General features: G+C 35.6%; 1 long non-coding RNA gene across 1 annotated transcript in view; it reads right to left on the reverse strand.

The window, feature by feature from the left end:
• The window catches only part of LOC139828435 (uncharacterized), a 160637-nt gene that overhangs the window by 105799 nt on the left and 33181 nt on the right, over positions 1-21657 (reverse strand). The window lies entirely within an intron of this gene.

The raw sequence follows: 21657 nt of genomic DNA on the forward strand, positions 1-21657 counted from the left end.
TGCACATTTATTGTTAACTATAACACTATTATATTCATTACCTGCAACAGTGCTACACAGAATGAAAACCCATCCATTTAATTATACTTTACCAGGTTACAAGAAGACCAACTCAGTCAAGCGATACATGGAAGCTATAAAAATCCATCTTTTTATTTTTGTTCTTGGTTATAAACCTTCTAGTTACTGGACTCATATCAAACAGGATCCTATTTTGTGGAACCAAGAACTTAAAAGAATCACAGAGCTAGATAAATGAATGATGTAGTATGACGAGATTCACAAGTTAGATATGCAACATGTCCACCAGCAACTCATTCTTCCAACTTGTCTGATGTCTTCCAGTTTCAAAAGCCATTTAATATAATTTTACAGTCAACAGTATTTGTTCAAACTATCCTATAGATAAAACTAAGCTGTATAGTATTTCTCCTATGCTTAATCTTCCCAGGCCAAAAAAGGCATCACACATAATTTATATTTTTCTCCCGAGTCCCCTTACACTGTCTGCAGTAATATAAAATAAGTAAAAAAATAAAGACACATCAAAATCTATACTTAGTCCACTGAAGTAATAAGACAGATTTTACATACTTTTGGACATATTTTCATTATATCTACTGTTGGGGCCAATCTTAGTCATACAAATTTATGAGGACATTAGTTATAATAATTCTATATTGTATTTTATCTCTGCAGGAGCAGTATTATAAACTGTCGCAATCATTTGAGTGAATTAAAAGCGTTATGCTTTCAACTCATCTTATCTGCCTACAATTTTTTTAATGCAAGATAATATTTTGATAAAAAGAGCCTGTGGTTAACATTCAATGTTTATTTGGACTCACAACCTGCATGTTTGTTTTAAAGTAAGATTATGACATTAACATTTGTGAATAACTCCACATGGATGTCAGTGGGGAGTGCTAAACATGACTGACATAAGTCACGCCTTTACCCAATTTTCCTTTTTGTGTCAGTCATTCAGGGAAACACTTCAAATAGTTGCTAATTGCTCTGCAGAGAATCCTTCCTAAAGCTGAAAGCAAAATGTGTCCATCCATACTAACTGCAAGCACCACTCTTCTGTGGGCTAGATATCGGTAATAGTATCCTAAAAAGTATGCTTTTATTTCAGTCAAAGTGAACCAAAAGTAAAGACCTGCTGTTTATAGACTTTAAACCAGCCTGAAGTAGATAGTTCCATGAACAGTTCAGGCTGACAGATCCAAGTTCGCCATTTTTTACAGGGGACCAGGTGTTAAAACAGGACTGAGTCCCATTCTTCCATTAAAACTGTTGTTGGCAGAGTACACATGGCCACAGGACAAATAGGTTTAGCCTACAAAATACGTATGCAGACAAGTAAAATATGGTGATAAATACATACAGCACCATGCAACTCCAAAGGCACAACGGCAGTTAATGTTTCTTAAGATGGTATAACATTGATATGCTGCGATGTTTTAATGGTGTTAAGAATTTCCAGGAAATGCAAGTCAACTTCCATAGGATGACATTGGCAAACCTGATAAAACATTTCAATCCCTTTGGAGGGAGGAAGTCTGGTTGCAAAAACACAGATGGTCAAGTCTAATCCTATTTAAATTCAAACATATCTTGCAAATATCAATTGCATTTCTTTTTCAAAGGCAGAGTTTCTGCCAATTGACTTTACATTCAAAGTGTACAGATGAAAATGATTTTTGCTGAAAACCGTCTTCATGTAAAATACTATATAAAATATAGAACGTATACTCATAAAATATAAACTTCATAAAGGTTGATTAAGTTAGGCATAAGCAATCCCATAACAGAATTTTTAACATGCTAGTGTTTTTCCTTGCTGAAATAGTACTACAGTATTAGCTAAGCAGAAAATTTCAGGTGAAAAAGTCAGACTTAAAAATAAATTCAGTCATCAGCCAAATGCATTTTGGCTAATATTGCCTTCCAAAAATTTAACAAGCATTGCCTGTTCCAGTTGCAAAGATTAAAAAGTTTAACTTCATTAAGGTAGAGTCATAGCTGTGTGCAAATAGACAGTGATTAGGGATCTGTCAAACCAAAGTGGCTTTAATAGAAATGAACTCTTCGGCCATTCTAATTTTGCTAGACATTCCAACATATCACAAAACATAACATCAGTAAACTTATGGCTACAGAAAAATAGCTTAACACATTAGGGCAATTAAACAATTCCATTAGAGCTTAAAACATTATTTGAAGGGCAAATTTGGGCCTGCATACATGAGAATTAAAATATAGGTCATGTGCTATGCATCATTATTTATTTCCTCTAGGTTTGGTTGGGGATTTTTTTTGTATATGTCCATGGTGATTAAAATGAATATTTGATGAAATTACTGTACTGGAACAATAAATAACAAGCAATGTAACAGCACCAAACATCATTTAATTTGTTACATTTATAAAAGCCAAGTTTTCCGAGAAGCCACTGTAAAACAAACAAACAAACAAACCACAGACAAACCAAAAACCCACATATCAGGGAAATCCAAATGCAATGGATTTTTTTTTTTTTAATAAGGAACCAACTTATTTTCTTCTGTTTTTAAAAGACCTTTAGTATTAGATCAGTGACAGCTTTAAGTAAAATTCATTCCTCAGAGGTACATTTCTGGTCTATTAGCAGAAGCTACTGTACTGATTAATATTACATTAACATTTCCATTACCAGATCAAGCTGACTGAAAAAATAAATGCCCTCATCTCTGTTTTCAAGCCTAGTGTGCTCCCTTTGTCTTCCTATGATCACCTTTTCTGCAATCAGATTTCAGTTTGTCTTTACAGAACATGCCCAGGGGCAGCCCAGTGCATAGAAACATCAAGGTACTTGCCAAGTCTCCCACCTGTTGGATCCCTGTAAGCAACTGCATGTGACAATGTAGTCAGGACCTTCACATTAATATTGCAGAAAGTTATGAATTCCCTCATAAGAGTAAGGTCTAAATAATCTTTTGGCTTAAACTCAATTCACCTGTATAAGGATAGCAAAATCCCATGTGAAAGTACAGCTATCCGCGCTTCTGATTAAAGTGTTTTCTATAATCTACAGCAGATACGTGAATTAGAACTTTTATTCATTTATCTTAACTCATTTATCTTTTATATCAAAGAAATCTTGTCTTTGTTGTTTTTTGGTGGTGGTTTTTTTCCTTCTCCCCTCATTTTTCCAAGAAATGACAAAAATGAGATGATCAGTATTGAGACAATACGGGTGAAATTAATATCTTCCTTGCACATAAAATGTATTTCTTCATTTTTTATTATGCAGTGATATAAAAACATTTAATTTTGACTACACTGCTTGGTTTTATTGTGACCAATAATGCCCTAATGTTGATTTGGCAGTGAAAACACAACTTTTGTACAGGTAAGAAAAATGTAGCAACACACAAATGCCATTTGCTGTTTTCTGTATTTTCTTCTTTGACCATGTAGATTGTGCTGCTATTGCTTTCATTTAGTTTGCCTTAGCTTGTTTCTAAAGTTTCTAATTCTGCTTTTGCTATAATTGAGGAAAGATCACCTTCATTGCCAATTCATGATGTGCCATTGTTGTATGTGGTAAACTTTGATAAGTTTGTTAGCACTGAAAGCACACATTTGCAGTCCTCATACAGCAATGTGCCAGGCATTTTTACATGCAGCAGATAGCAGAGCACCTGACTGGTTACTATATTTAGTTGCTTTGATTTTTTAAAGTTGAGCCTCAGCCCTTCTACCAGAAGTGTGCCCATTTTCTACTGCCTCTGGTGGCTTCAGTTTGAGGTATGCCAAGAAGGTGCAGATTTTCTGAGTGACTGATGGGAGTGCTGAGCACCTGCGAGGGACAGACTACATGTCTATTACTTTTCTGTTGTGTTTGTTACTGTAGAGTGCTTTTTACAGATTTCAGTTTTTCACAGCTCATCTCTTCTTAGTTTAATGATACATTTCCCGTATTTCTCATGACAGTTAAGGTTCACCGTAGACATCTATTTGCATTTTGTCTTCAAACCCCCATTTGACTAGATTTTTTTTTTTTTTTTTTACAACAGAATTTTCTACATTCTTACAAAATACTCCATTTATGCACAGCCCCTCTATTCTTTTCTCAGTAGGGATGCAGTAATCAATATCAGTCCACTTCGGTTCAGAGCAAGAAGCTGGACAAATGCTAAAAGAGCTCCACCTTGAAATATTCAAAGTCTTACAAAAAACTAAGCACTTCAGCCATTATGAAAACAGGTAGAGAAATCAACCTTCTTTATGTGCCAGGTACCTCATGATTAAAAAAAACACACCACACAACAGGAGGACATAAAATAACAAAATAACCTACTTATGCCAATTTGAGAGTTGCTACGTTAGCAATGAAGCACAGAACAGTTGCGTCAGACTTGTTTCATGAAAATAAATGGGAAGTAACATTAACAACAAAAGTCAATGAAATGCTTCTCAATACAGTGGTTACATAAATTAGCAACCCAGTTATATGACTATCAGCCAACAAACAACCTAACTATCCTACAAAGCATTATAAAATAGCATTAACAGTTTTAAAGTTGGGGAATCATACAGATGAAGACTGAAACGAATTTACTGTGACACCAAACAAGGCACTTTAAACAGGCACATTCTGATCACTTGTCCTGAAAACATCAAATTGAAGGCAAGTGAGAAGTGACAGAGTGACAGCAGCATTTTCAGAGTTTAAATCCAATTTTTCCCACATCAAGTGAAAGTAAGCTAGGAATAAAATGAAGTCATGATTGAAAGAGGTCATTTGTAAAGCAACATCACAGTTGGTACATTTAGAGGTGGGTTTTAGTAAAAAACTAAAGTATGGAATATTGTCAAGGAACGAACTAAATACATCTGAAGGAATCTCTTTATTAACAGTTTGACAATATATGTTGCAGCACAAAATAATTATGACTGACACAGGTACTTTCTTGAGTCTCTGTACTTGCTTCAAGTGCTTATTATTAAGATCTGCAACATGACAGTTTCAGCACTGCAGCAGTATAAGGTTTAAAAATGATGCAAAGATAATGATTATAGAGTAAGCTTTCAGTCAGGATGAGGACAACAATCTGACCAGAAAAACTTTCCAGTGTAAAGGAAATTAGTCCATTGACAAAGTTACATGCAGAGTGTGTATATATATCTATATATATATGTGTGTGTGTGTGTGTATGTGTGTGGAGATATATATATATGTATATAGTCTATCTCATAAAAACATTATTACCTCAGACAAGGTTTTCCTGACCTACTTCTGCCAATTTGAGAGTTGCTATGCTAGCAATGAAACACAGATCTGCTGCATCAGAAGATTTGTTTCATGAAAATAACTGGGAAGAAGTACCATTAACAACAAAAGTCAATTAAATACTTCTCAATACAGTGGTTATGTAAATTAGCAACCCAGTTATGTGACTATCAATCAGCAAACAACCTAACTATCCTATGAACAGTAATTGCTTGTATTAACTTAAGCTTTTCTTAAAATAACACATTGTAAGATGCTTTGAAACAGTGCCGGTCTAGCTTACAAGAAGTTAATTAATATGTTACTCACTTTAAAGTTAACAGACTGCTTTTGGAAGCCAGCAAACTAGATTTAAAGTTACCCATAACATTGTCCTAATGCTATAGAAGAAATGCATGTGATACAGGAGGTTTCCTTTGCCTATAACTTCAGAAAAAACCTAGACTTGTCTCATCCTATTTGCATGTTCGAAGAAATGACTTGCTCTGTACTTATTTGAGATGGAAAAGCTGGGTTACTGATGAGAATCATTCGCTTCATATTCTTGACACTTCAGGATTTCAGAGCATGTAGTGAACTGCCAAATTATGTTATTAAAGCTCATGGAATAATCAACATTAGCGTAAAAAAGCAGCAGAGCACATATAAACCAGCCAAATCATCCTGTGTTTTTAGAACTAATTTAATCATGAAAGTGAAATTTAAGTTGCCCTCTGAAGCTGAACAGGGGGCTACATGACAGAATCCAAATAGCCTAAACTAACAAGTTTTTTACTATATAATACAAGCTATCCAAATTTGGTAAGTTTGACACTTGTTGCAGGGAAGAATAAATGTATTTAAGAAATGGCCCGGTATCCGAAGAGAATGGAAAAATATAGAACAGGAAAATGAAAGAAAAAAGCACATGAAGTGTCTTTCACTCAAAATTTAAAGTTCTTCCTCCCTTATACTATTTTTAGAAAGGGCAAAGATTAGAAGATTAACATCCCATCAAAGTGAGTAATTACGTATTCTGCATCTAGACAAAGTGCCTGATCTTAACAGCACTTGTGCTGATTAACTTGTATGTATAATTGAAACTGAGTGTCAGTATTCTTCAGTCAGTGTCAATAAAATAGGCATGGGAAAACCGCAGGCAATTGAATTAATCAACCCTAAAAATCAGATCTGATTGTGGGTAATCCAAACTGAATAACTTTCCAGTTCTTCTTATACTAGTTCTTATGAAAGGAAATGGAAAAGTAATAGCCATAAATTAAACATTTTCATTTCACAGTACCAAATGTTCACCCATCACCCATGAAAGCTCATTCCTCATCCCATGGGCTTCAGTTGCAACAGTGCCTGCTTAATAAAGAAGCACTAATTATTCAAAATTATGAAGAAATGTAGTACTCAGCATGCACCCCCTCTTCCGCATATATTCAGACTGTATAACAGTCTATCATACAGAATATAAAAGAGGGCAATTATAGCACAACACACAGAAACAATAGTGCTAGTAGCTGTATCTGTATGACTTGCTTCTTTGAAAAATACAGTCTCAGAGCTGGAAAACCATCCTCTAAAGTTGTTTTCCACAGAAATCAGTAAAGTTATTGCTGTTCCTCTGAGGAAAAAAAAAATTCTAAACTTTTCCATAAAAGATAAAAAAAATATAATAACTCCTGGACCATTTTCAGTTGGAACTACAATGTCAATATTTGGAATTATCAGTTGTCACAGTCTTATGCTATTTCTTAGAATTATTTAAAACCAAAATAGTTTCATTAGTATGACCTAAAAAATAACAAAGCTGCAGTCAGCACATCTGATAAATATCACAATACCCTCACCACCACTGAACTCCTACAGCATGCTATGCATGAGATGCTGAAAAGATAAAAGTTTTAATAGGTGCAAAGGTATATTTTTAAAAATAATGGAATCCTTTCACTACTTTCAATTGTTTTCCTGCAACACCGTACATGTTTAACATATTAAACCCATTAAAATAAATTCATAGCAGCAAAACAGAATTCTGCAAAGTGAAATGTTTTAACGTGTTTTCAAAATCTCACAGTATTTCTGATTTCAAGTTGTTGCATAACATTTTCAAACACTTTAAAACACTTCAAGATAAAGAAGTCTGGAATTTAACCATTAGGGGAGACAGGAAAACACCCCAACCTGTACTGGACTGCAGGTGCGGTAAAGCTGTCATACAGAAGGAAAAAAAAAAGGCATAGTTTCACTGTAGCATTAGGGTTAACAGTGAGTACAAACTGTGGCCAACCTCACTGCACAGACCCATCTCCTACACAACCTCCCTTTCTCCTGGGACCCTTTTCTGTGCCTTGAGCTTGCCTTTCAGCACAGCTAATGAAGCAAACACATTCCCCTGTCTGCACTGCTGTGGGTTTGTTGACATGAGCCACTCGCCAGGCCTCCTAGGACAGCACCAGCATTAATTCCACTCTAATTGCATCTTTTCAACTAAAAATATTGCGGTATTTGGTGGGTACTTTGGATGTAGTTTCAAACCACTGCAGTTCATTATTTACAGGCATGTTTGAAATGAAACTCCTTATAAAAGCTCCAGATGACATTCAGTTTAATATTGCAGGATCCCAGAGAGGGGATCATGGGGTTTGGACACAAACAGTTTTGTAAGTAGGAAAAGCCATGTGCTGGAGAATATCCTGATGGGATTTTGAGGGGGCAGAGGGTAGAAAGATGAGAAAAGTAGTAATGTTAAAAAGGTAATTGATAGATGCAGAACAAAAAGTATAGCATTTCCTGCCCCAGATTCGACTATGTAAAAGCAGTTAGTTTTAACAATGTATGAGAAGGCCTCTAAACATCCACATAAAAAAAGAGAGAGAAAATCATATTGATTAGCTGTGAAATTAAATTTTTATAGGATTTTCAGATACATTGATACTATAGGATTATTTCAATTTAATTAACATAATCTGTGTTAATAATCAATTGGTAAGAACCAACATATAATGATGGAGTAGGAGGAAAGAAACACCTAAATGTAAGCCAGTAGCTTCTTTAATAGCATGGAAACTAAAACCAGGTGGTGAATAACTAAATGCAAGAGTAAAGAATATTGTTTTATTTTTTAACAACTAATAATTCTGAGGGAACTTTCATTGTTCCCCCAGTTCCAGGCAGGTGAGCTGAAGTACCTCAAAATAGTCCTGCCAATTAAAATAATACTTCTTCTCTACAGTAGAGAAGATGTTTATAGTCTACTGGCACAGAACTGAACCTGTACAATTCTGATACTAGATATAAATGGGACATGTCTGTATTTTCAGCTAAACCAAAGTGTCAGCTTTCCCCAAATTTTGCCAGTTATGTGCGCATATGAACAAAACCTAAACGGCAGAAAGTTAGCACATTTGAACTGATGAAACTAGGTGTGACTGAAAGGACTGTATGCCAATTGGGACTTGTATAATATTCAAACCAGTTAGTTCTGTTCTGATAATCAAAGTTCATCTATTTGTAACTGTTGATTCAAGAAAGCTTGTTAACAAAGAACACTCATAGTTTCCACTAGTTTTTAACAGTGTTCAGGCTTCCCCTGTATTGTTTTATTTCTGGGTAATTTCTCACAGTTAGTTTTTAATGTTGCTAATGTAAATCTCTAACATTTGCTGCTGGCTACCCTGCACCCAGACTGAATAAAGGAAAAACTACATTCTCTAATTGTCTATTTTCAATCAAATCAACCACACACCATCTTTCCTAACAAAGAATGCAGGACATATTAATCTAATAAGCTATTACTCCTTCCTGTAAGAAATAGTTTTGTCTCTAAGAATTTTTGAAGTACTGCTAACTTGAAGTTATTTCTCTCATGTAGTTCTCTCCAAGAGGGTAATTTCTTGCAAGTGGGAAGCTTATTTCACACATATGCCTGGGCACTAAGCCTCCACTAGGCAAGAATTGCTCTGACAGTCCCCCTCTGAACCAGTTTCCAAACTCAGATACAAGAGAATCTTGTTATTACTCCCTTGCAAAGCTGTGACTAGCTACAAAGTGGAAAGTTCCTGAACCATAAGTGTCTGGATTCTGCCTGTGTTTCCTGTAGAAAAACTGGAAATGACTGTGTGCTTTACTCATCCTGCCTCCTCTCCAAACATGTGTCCTTGGCAGCTGTCAGAAACTCGATATTGGACAAAACAGACCCAGTAGGACCCTTGTCACGTTACTAGTCATCCAGCTGGCTTTCTCTTCACTTTTAAATACTCAATTTTACTTCCTTGTAAGTTCCACACATGACGAAAGTTGTAGAAGACAAATTTAATTTTTAGAATTTCGGTTTGACTGAAACATGCCGTTTTCTGCTCATCCAGTGTATTTGCACACAAAGATCAAAACAAAAACTAGTCAAAGTGTTTCATTAAAACAACTAGCACTGTTCAAATTTGACCTGATTTTTCCTCTGAAGAGAAATTAGTCTCACCAATAATCAGAGAAACTCTGGCACAATTTCATGATGCTTTCCAGTTCAATTGAACTACATTGTCTCCAGAGTTTCTTCAATCACAGTGTACTCTTAATTTTTATTCAGGTCTACATTTTGAGTAATTCATCATTCTGTCTTTTAATTTTTTTTTTTTTTTTAAATTTCCTTTTGCTCCGCCTTCTCCTCACAAGCATTTGCCAATCAGCTGAGCAAATCTCCAGAACTCTGTTGGGTATTTAAATCACAATAGCCCTTACTTGAAAAAAAGCCCCACACAGATTGCTGATTTTAGGCATCATCAGAAGGGCTCTAGTCACACAGCAGTAAATTCTAGCTCTAAATTAAACTATACATCTTCAATTTCCAATTTCCTACAACATGAGCTTAAGGAGCTTGGACTACATGACCTTTAAAGATCCCTTTCAACTCAAACTATTCTGTGATTCTATGAATGCCACTGTAGCTTAAGGTCTCACTGCACAATCGTGTCTGGGCAAATAAGACTATTCCGAACTGGATAAATAGCACAGAGGACTAACATGACACCTGAGACTTTTGCATTTTTCTCATAGCTAAAATGCCACAGATCAGGTTTAGTTTACAGTCTATAATCTGCACTGCTTTACCATATTATAACATAGTCAAGTCCATCTGTTACTCAAAGAGCTGACAAGACAGTACCATATCAGAGATTTTAGAGCTAACTCTCAACCATACCAGTTTATCTGTCTCATAAGATTAGTGTGGTTATACTGCTACCAAAGTCTGAAGGGGTTTGTTCACAATTAATTTGACCATGACTACACATGCTTAAATTAGCATTATGAATTGGTGTTAAGAAAGTTGTTATATATTGGAAGAAATAATAAGCACTATAAATACTTCGTCTATTTTGTTTCTGGGCACTATTACAGTTTTCCTGCTTGAAGAAAAAAACAACACAATAATTCAGATTAGACAAATATTTTATAAAGTAATAATCAAATCCTGTTTTTTTTTTCGTTTTCTGCCAGATATCTTAGAAGTAGACCAAAAAGGAAAGTTAATTTTGTCACAGACAGACAACTAAAAAAATAACAAAATTTTATTCAAGATACATATAGAAAGCTCTTATCCCACCATTAGATGTCCCTGGAAATCTTACCCAGCAGAACTGTGGTGGCTGATTTGTTAGCTGGCTCAAATGACACCTAAGAGATAGAACTATTTGTAATTCTTACATCGTCATACCTTACACCTACCTTGGCACCGCTGGTGTTTAAAGTCGTCAGGGTCCCTTTAGGAACCTTTGAATGGACAAAGCACGGTGTTCAGTACACAGGATTGTCTTGAGCACTTTGAGAGGGACTGAATATCGCCCCCCTAGTCCCTACAGACCACTGACAGCACTACAAGCTGATGAAGAGAATGCTTTCTTCACATGTGTATGTCACAGCAACCAGTACATTTTTCTGTTCCATGATAACACACACCACTGTCTCCCATATGGTGTAATGGTACACAAATCCTTTATTTCCCTTGCACTCCTTTTGTATTCCCACTACCAGGTTTTCTTTCTTTTATCTGACCAGGGGTTACATTACAGAGCCCTCAACATACAGCAGCACAAGCAAACACAAGATTTCTCTAACCACAAATGCCCAAATAAATACTAAAGATTGTAACTTTCTAGGTAAAATTCAAAGAAACAGCTAGAAACGTTTACAAAGTAACAAGCTGCCAAAATACAATGCTTTCTCATTTAAGCATCTCTTCGTATGACTGCTGAGGAGCTCATCAGACAGCAAGCTACACTGTAAATCCTATTGCTCTCTGGAGGACTGGAGCTCCATGACTACTTTAGATCTCTTATACTGATTAAAATTAGCATTTAAAATATACACACTGGGAACACCTTCTGAAAACTAATGGTTAGATTAAGGCTTTGTCTTAGTCTGCATTTCAAAGTTTCACTGATGGAGTTGCATCCATTCAATTCAAATCACATACACCGCTCAGCAGGTTTTGACCTCAGTATTTCCAATATAAACAGATTTCCCTACAGATGTGTTATTTCATGTGATTAGTTTATGGGACCTGGGAGGTTCTGATGGCTTTTGCTCTGTCTACAGCAGAGGGTCATCAGGATTTGGCTGCCACTGATTCTGCAGCTATAGCTGTCTACTCTCCCGCCAGTGCTCAATATCGCTTTGGCTGCTAAAAGGTAATTAAATAGCTTCCCAGCCCATCTAGAATTCATGCTGAGTTCAAGATTCATAAATATAGGGCCAGATAATTTAGGTTTAGGAAAACCACAGTGAAAATTCTATCATGTGCTTAAAACCTGTCACTGAACTTGCCAACAGACATCCTGCATCATGTCTACAACACACTCCACCTGTTCTTTTCACATAGAGAAAGGGCCACATAAACACAACCGCTAGAGCACGGGGCTTGTTCCAGAACAGAGATTAAGTTGCATTATAGAAGCCACGAAGTCTACTGGCTAAAAATAAATAAATAAATAAATAGATAGCTTAAATAAATAAATAAATAAATATTCAAGTGTTCTGCAACTGCTGAGCCTGCTGCTCTCATGTCTTCTTCAATGTTTGACAAATTTCAAAATGTATCATTTACATATCAGATTCTGGACAAGAGATAAGAAAATCGCCAAGGACCATTTTATGACTTTGTATTGTCCATGTATTCTCCATTTGCACACTTCTATTCATGTGACAATATTGCTCTAAGTGGTAATTTTATACTTACATTCATTTTTAGTTTTCTCTTTCTGTATAGTAATGAGAATTATTTCCTTCCCTCCATCACATCTATTTTGGCCAATGTGAAACCAGAAATCAGAAAGGGAATGAGGAAGGGAGAGGGAAGATAAGTAAAATGGAGTAATATGAAGCATTCTGCAAAATCTTACAAGTATAAATCAATGTATACAGTATCCTGATGAGCAAGAGACATGTTATCCCATTTTATGGGAACCTGAGACAGAATTTAAGTGACTTGCCTAAAGCCAGACCTGTCATACTGGGGATTAGAGGTCTTGGTTTCTGTGCTCTTCCATTTGGTATTCTAACTTGTGTAACAACTGCAAAAAGCAGACATTGCCTGACTCAAGAAATGGTGTTGAAGAAAAACTAAAAGAAATTCTAGTGTCAGACTACAACATGTGTTTTGCTGCTCTGTTAAAGAAAATTATCAAAAAAGATAAAGTATCAACTTAGATCTTGGCAGTCAATACTTTCTTTTGTAAAAGCGTGAAAAACAACATCTCTCGAGAATGTAAATTCATTGTAAAAATACCTTAAAGTCAGATCAGATTGACATTTTGAAATAGAAATGTGAGACTATAGAAGACTACTGAAAACATAGGAAATTGTGCACAAGATGGAAATCTGGTTAAGATCTTCCAAGTTCTGAGAAAGCAGTGTTGGATATTCTTGAAGTGCACTCCCTGCTCCTGTTCATTATCATCAATGGAACACTTACCTGATGCTAGCAAAGAAAACTAGTATGCAAGTACCATGAGAAGATCGTAACTGGGTTTCTTTGAATCATATTTACTCTTCAGGATAGCAATGATAGGGACCAGGGCACCTATGTCCTATCTATGCTATTTTGTAGTATCTTTTTATAATTTCTAAGTAACCTTTAAATAAGCGAATAACTCAGTTTCGCAAACTATAAAGCTGCACTAAGTATTTTTTTTCCACAAGCCCACGTAAAATGCTTTTCACATATTTGAGAAAGCAAATCAAAGATGTAGTTTTACAATCCCACAATGTAGGGCATTGGTACTGAACACAGCATGCTAAGCTAACAATGACCTTATTCTACTCCCATTTTACTCCGCCTTTCTCCACTCTGCATGTCCCTCTTGTTCTTGTCTGACAGATGAGAGAACAGCTCCTCTCAGAAGCCCCAGCCTGGAGTTGCCTTACAGAAAACAGAAGGGATTATTCCAAGTTTTGAGCCAATAAAGTTGAAAATTTCCACTAAGTTTACCTAGTAATTTTAGATACCAAACACTCTTTTTTCAGAAAAAGCCACTACATACTAAATCTTACCTTCTGTGGGCTTCTGTTTGACTTGTTCCTAGCCTCAGAACTTACTCTGCATGGTCAGAGCACTATTTTCTGGCTTACTATATGTGCTCTCAGAAAAGAGGAGGATGTGCCCCAACTAGGGGCACAGCATCGTTAAAGGATTAAGCAGGAACAAGAAGTTGTTCATTTACAGAAGAATGAAGTAGCATACAAATAAGAGAAAGATGCAGTCAGAAGGGGAGAACAAAACTGGAAATCAGCAAACACAGGAAAAATTTATTTCATATTTTCTTTCTAAATAATTTCATCTTGCATTCATTAAACAAAATACATGTGTTCAGCAACACTTCTCCTTAAAATCAGTTTTGTTTTGTCAAATACCTTAAAGGCCTGTCTTCGGCAGCCTTCTTTGCACCTCCTCACCCTGCTGAGCACAGCCTCAGCTGAAGCAGTGCCCTCTGCAGCTGCCCCAGACTGTGGATAGCCAGAGCAAGGGGCCAGGACTGACCTGGCCACTGCAGCCACACTCACAACCCTCTTCCTGAAGGGAAAGAAAAAGGCCTACTAACATAAATTATGGTTCTTAACCACCTCAGGAACAATTTTATCCAAAAGCAAAACAGCCTGTAATAAACTTAGAACTATGACACACTGGAGACCAACCAACCTTCCAAGGACAGACAACAGATGATCCATTTTTGGCTTTGTAAGGTACATCCTGAAATAATCATTAGCAGCTTTCTGTTGTATCTTGCAAAGAAACAAGTCATTGATATATATAATTCTGTAGGGAAAAAAAAGTTCCTACTGAAGTTCCAGAAACATGAAAAGGAAAAGGGGATTTTTTTTTTCTTCCATGAAAGTAGGCATGCCTTTATGCCCCACCCATGGGAGAACTTCCAAGAAACTGTGTGTTACACAGAATACTCTCAACTTACTTGCTCTCTTGCCATAAGAGCAATATCATTTGAAATTTCCGTCTTCAAACCGAAACATTTTGAAACTGGATCCCCCTGTTAATACACAGAAATCCAGATTCCAGCCACTGAATAAGATAATGTAGGCGTTCTGGAAAAAATACAGTCTGCTCAAAGGAAACTGGCAGACATTACATTTTGTATTTAAGGAATAGCACCAAATATTATGAAAACAGCATTTGCCAATATTTTGCATAGGGCAGACTGTGTTCCAATACCTACATAGTCCATACATTTGGTGTTAAACTTCAGCAGCAATTGCAAAACATGCTTTCAGAAATTAATTCTGTCTTTCAAATACAGGTTTCCCTGAACTTCTAAGCCAGCATGTCTGGTAATTTAAATAAAACTTCTAGTCTCTTATTTGTCAGCATAAAAAGCAGTTTCAGTAGAGTCAGTGGTATGAAGGGAGGCAAATATTCCACAAAGCTGCAGAACATCTCACTTAGGAATACAGTCACAGACCAATGAGTCTAGTATATTGTTTAACTGAAAGGAGTAAGAGCAACAATAGTATTTAATGAAAAAGCCCTGAAAACATTGCAGAGATTAAGATGAAAAGATTTTCACAAGTTTTGTTTTATTTTCTGATCTGATTTTTTTTTTTTTTTCCTTTTTTGTGTGCTAGAGATTGAAGAACATGAAATTGAAGGTACTTTTAGTCATTAAAGATTTATGAGGCAAACCTAAAAGTCCAGCTAAACCTACAGGTTAAGAGAGAAGGAACGTTATTTTTTTTATACCTCAAAATAAAAGTACATGGTCCAGGCACATAAGATGTGATGTGATAGAAATTGTCTGATACTCAAATTAGTATGTTCAGACTGTACATCTGAATTTGGCTCATGAATTGTCCAGCCTGCACTAACCAGCACTGACTGACAACACTTCAAATTCTGGTCTGATGAAGTATTATTTCCTACTCGCATGATTAAAAATATTGTAAGTAATACTTGCATTTATCTTCACTGTTATTAGTATTACTATAAGACAAAAGAAAGGGAGACCTATGAAGTGTGATGGAACATCAGAACAATTTGAAGATCACTCTCTCCAAGCAAGAACAATCAATCTAAAAAGCAAGTTCTTTTGCATGTTTGTATTTCCATAGCATCTTACATCTCCCTGCAGAGAAGTGTTCTCAAGCAAAACCAGAAACAAAATTTTCTTTTGTATTTTACATATTGCTTTGAAAGTGGGAGTTAAATTATTCCTATCTTCCTCTATTTTCATCAGCATCATCTTTAAGCTGTGTGCTGCTTACATATGCTGCTCAGGCAGCAGAATCACAAGGATTATTTTTTTTATTGCCGTTAACATATGTAAATTATTCCTTTCCTTAGTTTCATCCCAGTTCCAAACTACAGACTTCAGTATCATTACCACAGTGATTTTATGAGTTGTAAGTTAAAACAGTTACATTACATGCTGATATCACAAATCTTTACACAGATTCTGAAAAATTCCCATATAATAAATAAAGTTACCAAAAGCTTTCAAGGAAGCAGATGTGCAATAAATATTGTATATGTTTTAAGTAACAAGAATTCTTTTTCCCCTCCAACATTCATGATTTATGCTTTCAGGAAATCCAGTGGCTCTTTTAAAGACATTTGATTTCACTGTTTTGCCCATAAATGAATTAGGATTGCAAAATTACATCAGTCACTGTCATGAGGACTTCAGATATCTTAAAAGGATTCTGTTTGCTATCCCAGTTCTAGTTGTTTCACACCAGTGCCTGGAAATACCATTGCTGAAATAATCCTGAAACTTCTCATAGTAATTCAAATCTAGCAGCTGCAGAACTCAGATTCCCATGTACTTCATGTACTGGCTCAAGTTTGTGGACAAATGCATCAGAAATCCAAAACATGAGATAAACTTTCAAAAACACTGCCCAAAAGCAATTTAATGCAAAGAAAAGGAAACAGCTAAAGGAACAGCTTGATGAGAGACATGTGCTATGTAACTTTCGTTTGTTTATATATATTTTTTTTTGTTTGGTTTTTAAGTTCTTGATAGTTTAGCTAGCAACCTGAACTTAAGGTTAGGTTCCTTTAGTTTATTCATCACCAACAGATGATGTAGTTCAGTAGTTATCAGGAACAATCACATATAGACTGAGGAGGAGGAAAATAAGGTAGAGCAGAAAAATATAAAAAAATTCGTATTGACCCTAGGGTCTTGCTTTTTTCTAAGTATTTGTTTTGACCCCTGAGGTATAGGTAGTTATAGAAAAATATGTAGAGACAATATGAATCAAGCTGCTTTTTACTTTAAAACACTGGTCTTTCTTCCTTTTGCATTCTTTTCTGTAACTGAGCAGAGCCTACTTTAAGAACCTCCAATGGCTTTCTTTAGCACACAACTTCAAGATGCTCTTGAAACTTAGCAAATATTTACCCAAAATTACATATGTCTTCAGAACACCCAACTTCCCATTCATTTTATCTTACAGGGTCTATCTGTTCATGTTGATCACAAAGGATGAGCAGTTATGTAAAAAAATGAACTGAACACTAAATAAGAACACTGTACAGCAAAGCCAAAAGGAAAAAAATAATTAGAGAAATAGAGACAAACTACTCTTCAATTAAAGAGAATTACATACTGTGCTGACAGAATGTGCCAGGTGCAGAATATATCATTAGCATCAAAGCCATCAAGGACATTGTGTCTTTCATTCCCAATTGTTCTTGTACTGGATTAGTGTTCTTATACCAAAGGCTTTGGTTTTATTTTAATAGACAATATCCAAACCTAATACCTCTAAGATCTAGAAATACTTTTTTTTCCTACTAAGAATGCATTAATCTATGATGCTTTCACCATGCAGTCATAACTAATATTCACATATATATTTACTGCTGACATCACCACTTAAGACCAATGACATTACGTAGGGCTGGTTTTTTTGCCTTCTTTTTTCATTCTGTTGTGTAACTTGCCTGAATTCACAAGCTGATACTCTGCATTATGTGTTATTATAGTCACAACTTGTGATTTAACCATCATCACATACACGCCTGCAATTTCTCTGCCTTGCTTTGTTGCTATTTACTTATACAAGATCCTTAAGGATCTTTATTAATATACTCTAAGTGGATACACATCTTCAAGCAAAGTAATAAAATACCAGAAACTGAAATCCATATTCTTCAAAATTAAAAGCCCAAACACAAATAGTACATTATTGTGTGAAACATTTCAGTAGAATGTCAAAAACCAGTGATGAGAACATTCCCATAAGACTGCTTTGATTATTTACAGTAGACTGAAGTCTTTGATCTGAAAAAGATGCCCTTTCCCTGAGAAGCACTGAACCACATATTCAACAGGACTGTATTTGCTTCTTAATACTCCAACAAATAGCGATAAGTTTCCTCTAAAAATACCTGTGAGAAAAATCTTTTGAGGGAATCTCCTTGAAATAATAAAATAGGCATGAAGACATGTGAAATTAGTCTGGGTTTTGCTTTAGGGAAAGTTAAATCGTAGCTGGAAAAAAATTGCCTCCAAAGCCTCCAATGGAAAGAGACTTGCTAGATAATTGCCTATTCTTTAACATAATCACTGCCCAAATATTTATGGAGGTTTCCTCTCCAGTGTCTCCAAACACACACTACTGGGTGACTATGAAGAGCACCTGACCATGATAGCAATTCCCTGCAAGATTTCAGAGATCAAAATTTTACATAAGGCTGCTGAAACAGCAGCTACATTTTTTTCCCCTCTTAATGTAAGCTGTAGGGAAATATTAGACCTAAGTACATCTCATGATTCACCCAATTTATAGCTTTTATTTCATAGCAGAACTCTTCCTGCTCCAACCACTTCAAGTTATTATAGATTGTTGTTTCACTTTTTTATACACCTGGAACTGTCACTGTCAATGGCTTTTTACCACACTGTATCAATCCGCTCCTAAATAATACTTTCTATTTATTGATTACATTAACTTCTATTATCAAGAAAGATAGTCTGTATTTCTGATCAAGAACAGAAATGGTTTAGGACAAATAAAACAAAGTAACCATAACGTATAAGTGAAAGTTAGCTGTTTATACATTCTCAACTTGGTGGCAAAACAACAACAAGATGGAATGCTAGCAAGAGACATCTAAACTCTTCCAAATTTCACAGTGGATATCAATGCTGAAAACAACTGTCTGCTTTGTAAATTAATGCCACAATACTAAAAGTTACATTTTGAAATATAATCCTTATATATGAGAATTTTAGACCAAAAACAACAACTTGCTATTTTTATTGACACCAAATACTTGAACAAAAAAAAATCTTAACACATTTATATTGGCTAATTCTATTTCTGTGCAGAAAGCACATGGACCCTTTGTGGACATACCAGTTCAGAAAGAATATTTAGAAGCAACACTCTTTGGGTACCAGGGATAGACCAGGCTGTGTTACGTAGCCAGCAATATTCAGTTGCCATAAACACTTGTGAGAAGACCAAGAACACACAGGGATCTGGTCTCATCAAGAGCTTCAAATTTCTCACAAATAATGCTTTTTCCAGCGGGTTATTTTGCTTGATAAGCCTGTTACATTAAATCCTTCCATGGAGCAGAAATTAGAATAGTTTCTACTAAGTCATTAACTTTCTACAAACTGTACATTAACTCAGTCGCCTTTTCAGCTAACATGCACAGTGTTTTATGAAACGATCAGGGTCAACTCACTCATAAGTGCTGTTCAAGTACTTTCATTCCAATGTTCACACATGAACTTGGGCATTCCAAGTTTTAAGTGTCACCACCAGATAATTAGGAAAATTAAGAACAACAGTAACCTGAGGTACTGTAAACAATAGAAGGGATTTCCATATTCCCTAAAAGTAATCATGGCCATAAGTGTTAGGAAAACATGTAAAAATAACTGCTTATATTTCTGCCTTTAACCAGCAGTTTCTGGAAACCGGTTCCCCTGTCTACAAGCTTCAGATATTTTCTTTAACACACCTTCAAACAATTGACTTCCACAAAACACTCCAAAACAGTTTGAAGAAAGATTTAAAAAAAAAAACACACCACACAACCCAAAAGACTACTGAAAGATACTCGTCCTTTATCTTCCCACCAATAACCCAAAAATATGAAAAGTGAAATACAAGCAGTTGATTTTGAAATTCTACCTGGCCTCAACTTCTCCAAAAAGCTGTACTTCAAAATTCCACCTCCCCTCATGTGAACATGAAAAACAAACCCCAAACCCACAACAAATGTAACCGCACAGTTAACCTGTCTCTGCTCTACTCTTTCTGACATGAATTTTTAACCGTATCACATTGCCAAAGAAGGTGACAAGGGTCCGATTCATATTTAGCTAAAACCGGCTTTCACTGAAGTTCCAAAGCGGAGTGTGAAACAAGGCAGGTCATGAACTACAGATCAAGTACTGGAGCAACTGAAGCTTCCCATTTCCTCAAGTGCATACAAAACACGTATTTCTGTATACTGTTTGCTAAAGTCTGATCAAATTTGAACACCAGATAGCTACAACTTTCTAGTTGTAGCAACATAAGTTTGTCCTAAGGACTTAAATCTCGAGACAAGACTTTCTTTTATCTCTAAAACAGTTAGAGAAATAAAAGTCTATGCTGCTCGTATCTACTTAATGACCCACCTTTTCTGGAGCTTTCAGAAGTTTCTCACAGTTTATATATATAATCAGATACAAATACTGGGCATGACAATATCATGCACATGAAGCCTTGTCAGAGGATTCACAAAAATCTGTTTGATTAAGTCAGTTTTTTTATTCTAATTGACATTGTGAAAGTTTGAGAAACAATGCAAACTTTTCAGGTTTCCACTGAAATTTAACTGGCTGAACTGTCTGTTTCAAAAGTTATTATACCTATAGCTTCAGGATATAACTTGTGACCCAGTCCTAGGAAAAACAGCAAGCATGTGGAAAAGTTTGTTGGGTGAGCAAGGTTCTGCTATTTTCAACTACACATTTTAATTGCTGATCAACACACAACATAAAGCAGCAAAATAATATCATATGAAGAAAGATTGTCTTAAAGTCCTTTTCAGTGGCCATCTTATCGGGTTTCACATTTGAATGAGTTTATATTTGTAAAACCCAGTCAGATGAGAAACAGCTTGAGCAGTTAATATAATTTGTTATCCTGAATGTAACATAGTACTTTTATTCTTCATTACGACGCTTTACAAGTATATACATGGTATTTAACATGGTTTCATTATGTATTTAATGCTACTACTGTAACCAATCATTTAAGTAGATATACTTAGCTAAACAACTTTATGTAAGCCACAAACAGCAAATAATAAGCAGTATTAGATGAGAATGCTGAAACCCACAGGCCCAACAGGCTGTTAGCCGTATCAACACCTATCCAAAATAACCAAATTATGGAATTGTTCAAGTGAGATTAAAGTGTTCACTCTGGTTTTGCTATGTTGTGAGTTTTGTAGTGTGATACCATAGAAATTCATATTCATAAGCTTCCCTTATCTGGCTGTCTGCAAAGCTTCTGATAAAATGCAATCATTAGAGACGTATAAGATCATACACTGAACCCACTGCAGACACTTTTTTCAAATACTGTAGGAGGCTATTTTATGATTATCCACCAAGTAGATTGAAACCAAAAGAAAACAGACTGATAATACATTCAGTGAAACAGATTCCTAGTTTAAGAAAAAAAAGTCTTCCTCATAATATGTGGAAATTCTTTGTTTACTGGAATAGCAGAGATTCCTGTAGATAGAACTAATTACCATCTGTATATTCCCAGGCACTGTTACTCTATTCTCACATTTAGAGACTGCTTTGATGAAAGCTGCCTGCTTTTTGTTGTCTCCTTACAGGTCAGATATGCACTACAGAAGG

The sequence above is a fragment of the Patagioenas fasciata genome, chromosome 7 (genome assembly GCF_037038585.1).
Source record: "Patagioenas fasciata isolate bPatFas1 chromosome 7, bPatFas1.hap1, whole genome shotgun sequence".
Lineage (NCBI taxonomy): Eukaryota > Metazoa > Chordata > Aves > Columbiformes > Columbidae > Patagioenas > Patagioenas fasciata.